The sequence below is a fragment of the Chinchilla lanigera genome, unplaced genomic scaffold (genome assembly GCF_000276665.1).
Source record: "Chinchilla lanigera isolate Chin_1 unplaced genomic scaffold, ChiLan1.0 scaffold00123, whole genome shotgun sequence".
In the NCBI taxonomy this organism is placed as follows: Eukaryota; Metazoa; Chordata; class Mammalia; order Rodentia; family Chinchillidae; genus Chinchilla; species Chinchilla lanigera.
Window position 1 is genome coordinate 3,355,454 of NW_004955524.1, and position 5,899 is coordinate 3,361,352.

Below are 5,899 nucleotides of genomic sequence, written 5' to 3' on the forward strand. Positions count from 1 at the left end.
CGCCGCGGGCCGGAAGCTGCTCGGGGGCTGCGCGGGCGCCCCGGCCCCAAGCGGCGCCGTCCCCCGGGACTTCGGTCCCCAGGTCCGGGAAACGGACACGGCCTCCTGGAATCTGTCGACAGTGGGCGCCAGAAGCGCCCGCGTCCCAGAGCGCCCCGCTCCGGGCTGAGCCGCCAGCGATCCCGAGCCCGGCACCCCCACCCGCCAGCCCCCCACACCCCGGCTCCGCCCGCGCCGCGGCCGCTCCTACCTCCTTCCCCCAGCGCCGGCTTGGTCGCGCCTCTCTGACGTCACCCCGGAGCCTGCGCGCTGGCCTCCGGGCGGCGCGCGCTCCCTACGTTTCGGCGTGGCCGACATCTTGGTAAAGGAAAGGCGGTCTGGTTTTGAGATCGAAGTCAAAGTTCTCGGGGATTTATTTCATTTTTAAAAGAGAATATTTCATAAACCTCTGGTGTGTGCGTATACTTTTTATAGTGAGGATCAGGAAGGCGGGTAAAAGCTAAAATCCAGAAGACTGCCTTTACCAACATGGTCGCTACCCGGAAAAAAGATGGCGGCCACGGGTTCACCCGTGGTCTCAGAAGCGTCAGCCAGGAGTTACCCGGCCTCTAGAGGGCGACTGCGGTCCATGCCCTGAAACGGATCCAGCCGTTAGCAGCCACTTTATGCTGTGAAAGCACTGTCCTGACCCACATCCTGTGCCCCTCACTGTGAACCCTAAGCTGCAAAAAAGAAAAGGGCATAGATATTAACACCGCTCATGCTGTCCACGTGGGGAAACTGAGGCTCAGGGGGCTCTCCTGCAATCTGAATCCTTTTTCACCTGTCAAAATCATGGCACTTTGGGGGCTGGGGATTTAGCTCAGCGGCACAGTGCCTGCCTGGCAAGCGCAAGGTCGTGAGTTCGACTCCTGGTACCGGAAAAAACCAAAACCAAAAAAAAAAAAAGAAAAAAAGAAAGAAAATATGGAACCGCCAGGCATGATAGGGCATGCCTGTTATCTCAGCATGTGGAGGCCGAGGCAAGAGGATGGCCACAAGTTCGAGGCCAGCCTGCTCTACATAGCCAGACCCTGTCTCAAACAAAACAAAAGATATAGAAACAAAAAAGAGACCAAACGCTGATCCCCAGTGAAGGAGACACTTGTTTTGGCCAGGAAGCGGGAGATAAAACTTGGAACTCAACCTCTCCACTCATGGAGGCTCTGGAGATTATGGATTTGGCGTAAAAGAAATGAGGAGGTTGCCGGGCATGGTGGTGCACGCCTATAATCCCAGCACCCGGGAGGCTGAGGCAGGAGAATCATTGCAAGTTCAAGACCAGCTTGTGCTACAAAGTGAGCTCAAGGCCAGCCTGAACTGCATAGCAAGACCCTGTCTCAAAAAGACCAAAAAAAAAAGGGGAGAGAAAAAGGAGAAAGAAAGAAAAAGATAGAAAAAAGGGGTAATGAGCTAAGGAGGGGAGTTTGGACACCACCTCTTTCTGCTTGGATGGTTGTTTCCTGTTGTCGTCACGGCAGCTGTCAACTTTGGTGGCACTAAGGCTGTCACTAAGCTCCAGGTGGATTATGGTAAAAGCTTGAGGGCACCTGATGGTCACTCCCAGCCGGTTTGGACTGGACAAGGGGAGAGGAGCTTCTGTGGACGGGCACCTTGTCCCCAAAGATAAACAAGGAGAGGGGGAAGTGGATACCCAGCTGGGTCAAGGCAGAGCACAGTCATAGGAGCAGAACAGGCCTCCTCTTTCTTATTTTCACTCACATTCTTGTCTCCTTTTTTTTGAGACCAGGTCTCACTGTGCTGTCCAGGCTGGCCTTGAACTCATAGCAATCCTCCTGCCTCAGCCTTCTAAGTGCTGAGATTACAGGCATGAACCACCAAGCCCAGCTTTCCCCCTCATTCGTGAGGGGTAAAGTAGGGCAAAGGTCTGGCCTCTAGACATTCTTCTAGCTGAATTTGGGTACCATTATGGGAGTGAAAATATTTTCTTGGGCTTGCTGGTGCACGCCTGTATTCCTAGCACTTGGAGGATGAGGCAGGAGAATCGCAAGTTTGAGGCCAGCCTGGACCTTGTAGCGAGATCCTATCTCGCTACAAGTGATTTTCAGTGGGTCATTTTCTAATCGTAGGCCCTGCTATTCATACCCCTGAGTGACTTTCCTTCATACCTTTATGGCCTCTAGCCTTTTGTGTGTTTGTTTGTTTGAGACAGGGTCTTGTATAGTTCAGGCTGCTCCTGAACTAACTATATAGCCCAAACTGGCCTTGAACTTTCAGTGATCCTCCTGCCTCAGCCTTCAGAGTGCTGGGATTACGGGTGTGTGCCACCACTCCCGGCAAGACTTTTACTTTTGAATGAGACGAGCTGACATGACCAAGGAGCAGGAGGGGAGGGAAGATGGGGTGGGGGAGCCCCAGGCACTGCTGGGTCGGGCCCTGGTAACCATGTGCCCAGCACCTTGGCCGGAGGTGGCTGGAGTTTGATCATAAAGCCGGGCTACTGTTCCCGGGAACCCACAGGCTCTGTGTACCACTGCTCTTACACAAAAGTGACGGGAGGTCCCGGCTGCCGGCAGTGTGTCCGGGCAGTGTCACCTTCAAGAGGAGGCGGAGTTTTCATCTTAGCAGAAGAGTCATTACACACTGTAGAGCAAGCTGGGGACAGTGGTGCACACCTGGAATCCCAGCACTTGGGAAGCTGAGGCAGGAGGATCCCTGTGACTTCGAGGCCCACGTGGGCCACGTAGTGAGTTCAAAGGCAGCCTGAACTACACAGTGAGATCCTGTCTCAAGAAAGCAAAAATGAACAAATAAATAAACAGAAAAAATTTTAAAAACACTGTAGTCAGAGCCTAGAAAAGCATCTGGCTGAGACGGAGAGGAATGGAGGTATGTGTGTGCCGCTGTGACTTCTGGGATATTGACCACTGCAGGCGTGGGAACAAATCCAACGACAGGGATGCATCCTGGGAGGCAGTCTGTACCTTTCAGCCCTAAATCCCTTCCTTGCCCGTGCCTGGCTCCGGATAACCAAGGGTAGGCAGCCTGAGACAAAGTCACGTTACATACTCCAAGGAACGGTGTTCTGCGGCTGGAAACTTGCACTACCAAGCCACACCCAGACACTTTCATTTGGCGTTTGCTTGTTTTGTTTCTCGAGAGAGGGTTTTTTGCTATGTAGTTCAGGCTGGCCTTGAAGTCAGCGATCCTCCTGCCTCAGCCTCCCGCAGGCTGGGATGACAGGCGAGCACCATTGTGCCTGGGTCCTTCAGGTCTCTCCCCCTAGCGGTGGTGACTCCGTGGGGAGGGGCAGGGTCTTGCTGGCCTCCTGGTTTCCGCGGGAAGCAGGCCGACACTGTCTTTGTAAGGGGTGGGTGCTGGCCATCCTCATCCCCACAGAGCGGGGAGAGGCCCCGAGCTGCAGAGCCCTGGGTCCAGATTGGCTGTGGGTTCCGACCCCTGGGAACAAATACCTGGAAGCTCAGTTTCATGGGTCTGGGGCCTGTTGTTTCCCTTTTGTGAGTTTTTTGGTTTGTTTGTTTTCTGTGCTGCAGATGGAGCCACGGCTTTGGGCAAAGAGCAAACACTGACCTGGGTCGCAGCCCTTTTCATCAGTCGGTCTTTTCTTTCTTTCTCCTCCCCTCCCTCTTCTCTCTCTCCTTCCTTCCTTCCTTTTTTTATTTTGAGACAGGATCTCGCTAAGCTGCCCAAGTTAGACTTGAAATTGCAGTCCTCCTGCCTCAGCCTCCCAGACTGCTGGGGTCACAGGTGCGTGCTTCAGTGCCAGGCTTGAGCCAGAGCTGTATGGTAACAAAGGAAACGGCCGGAAATGGAGCGCCAGCTTCACCCTGCGTGTCTCCTGGGGGCATCTGTGGGCCAAAGGGAAGAGTCGCTGTGTTCTGTTTCTTTTCTTTCTTTCTTTCTCTTTCTTTTCTTTCTTTTCTTTCTTTCTTTCTTTCTTTCTTTCTTTCTTTCTGTTTTTCTCCGGTACCAGGAACCGAACTCACGACCTTGCGCTTGCCAGGCAGGCGCTTTGCCGCTGAGCTAAATCCCCAGCCCCTCTTTCTTTCTTTCTTTCTTCCTTTCTTCCTTCCTTCCTTCCTTTCTTCCTTCCTTCCTTCCTTTCTTTTTCTTTCTTTTCTTCCTTCCTTCCTTTTTCCTTCCTTCTCCCTCTCTCTCTCTCTCTCTCTTTTCTAAACAGCTTTTTTAGTTTCCGACTGCTTCAAAGGAAGATACAAATGGTACTTTTCCTGAGAAACGGATTAAGGGCCCGGATGTGTTTTTCCTCTGTCCCCGTGGCGATCTCTGGCAAGAGCAGATACCAGAAAAAGCAGCCGGTGCCCCTCGAAGCTTCTTCCTTGCCGGTTGCTAGCTTCCTTCTCTTCCCCCCGACTCCCCCCGATCCTCCTCTTCCTTTCATTGCTGATTTTTGAGACCAGGTCTCGCCATGTAGTCCTGGCTGGCCTTGAATTCTCTCTGTAATCCAAGCTGCCCTTTTTTTTTTTTTTTTTTTTTGCGGTACCGGAGACGGAACTCAGGACTCTGCGCTTGCTAGGCAGGCGCTTGTGCCACTGAGCTATATCCCCAGCAGCGCCCCCACCTTTTTTTGTCTTTTTGAGACAGGGTCTCGCTATGCAGTTCAGGCTGGCCTTGAACTCACTTATGTAGCCCAGACTGGTCTCAAACTCACAGTGATCCTCCTGCCTCAGCCTCTTATGTGCAGCGATGACAGGCCTGTCCCCGTGGCCTTCTAAGAAGCAACTCCCTGCTGGGGCCAGGGCTGAGCGGGCTGTGCCCCATCTGGGTCACCCGGTGTGTGCCCCTCACTGGGTCTGCTCCCCTCTCAGAGCTGTGAAACCCACGGCCGGGCCGAGCCTGATCAAGCAGCGAAGGAGATTTTGTTCTTGGCCAAGAGCCCGCTGCTGGTGGGGTCGGCAGGTGGGCGGAGCGGGGGCAGGGCAGGCCAGCAAAGGAGGGGTGACCTGGGTCTTGCTGTGTCATCATGTCAGCTGTCACCTCGGTGGCCTGGGGCGGTCTCCACGCTCAGTGGCTCCTGGCCGGTCCCTCCCGGCCGAATCTATCTGCGTCTCTGCGCCAGCCGGTTCGGGCCAGGCTCCCGGGCCGGGACAGCAAGGCCAGGCGAGGGCTCGTTCAGCCTGGCCGGGTCAGGGCGCCGGAGGCCCGAGCCCAGCGTTCCCCGCGGGCCTCGGGCGGCTCCGGTTCCAGCTCCTGTGCCTGCTCCCTGTCGCAGAATCCTAACCTTCCTTTTATTTTCTTCCCTGCTCCCTTCCTTCCTTCTCTCCTGTTGCTTCTTTAAGTCAGCAATCAGTGCTGTGGCCCCGCTGTGCCAGAGACCCTCCTGCCTCGGCTTCTCTGCATTTCCTCCTAGGTCACGGCGCCCCCCTGGGGACAGGTTCTGTCCTGCCCAGGGAAGAGGGTCGTGAGGGACTTGGGGGCGCTGAAACAGGACGACATGGTCGCGCCCCTCGTTCTCCTGGACAGCCTGGACACTGGCGGGACCCAAAGCAGACCCCGGCCCTCCCCTGCTCTAGCCTCGCCCAAGAGTCCCCAACGCCCCACAAGCCTCCTCCCCGCGTCCCATCCGCCCTCCGCCCGCACCAGCCCCTCTCTGCAAATGCCAGGCGCTATCCTGCCCGTGTCACTCTGCGCCCACCCCATGTCACTCTGCGCCCACCCCAGCTGTCCTGGCGTTTGCGACCCGGAAGGGGCCAGGACCTGGCCAGCGACGGGGCGGGACCTAGCCATGGGGCGGGGCTCAAAGGCAGGGCCGAGCTCAGGGGGGTGCTGGGGCATAGGTTGCGCATGCGTATGACCTTGGGCTCAGCTCCAGCATCTTTTTTTTTTTCTTTTGTATGTATTTATTTATTTACTTATTTAT

At 55.4% G+C, this 5,899-nt stretch overlaps 1 protein-coding gene across 1 annotated transcript in view; it reads right to left on the minus strand.

Annotated features, from left to right (window-relative positions):
* Nucleotides 1-295, minus strand: part of Ccdc124 (coiled-coil domain containing 124) — a 6,305-nt gene extending 6,010 nt beyond the window's left edge. The window contains exon 1 of the mRNA XM_005409551.1: nucleotides 251-295. The gene's annotated coding sequence lies outside the window, so the exon portion shown is untranslated. The remainder of the gene's footprint in view (nucleotides 1-250) is intronic.
* Nucleotides 296-5,899: the final 5,604 nt, after the last annotated feature.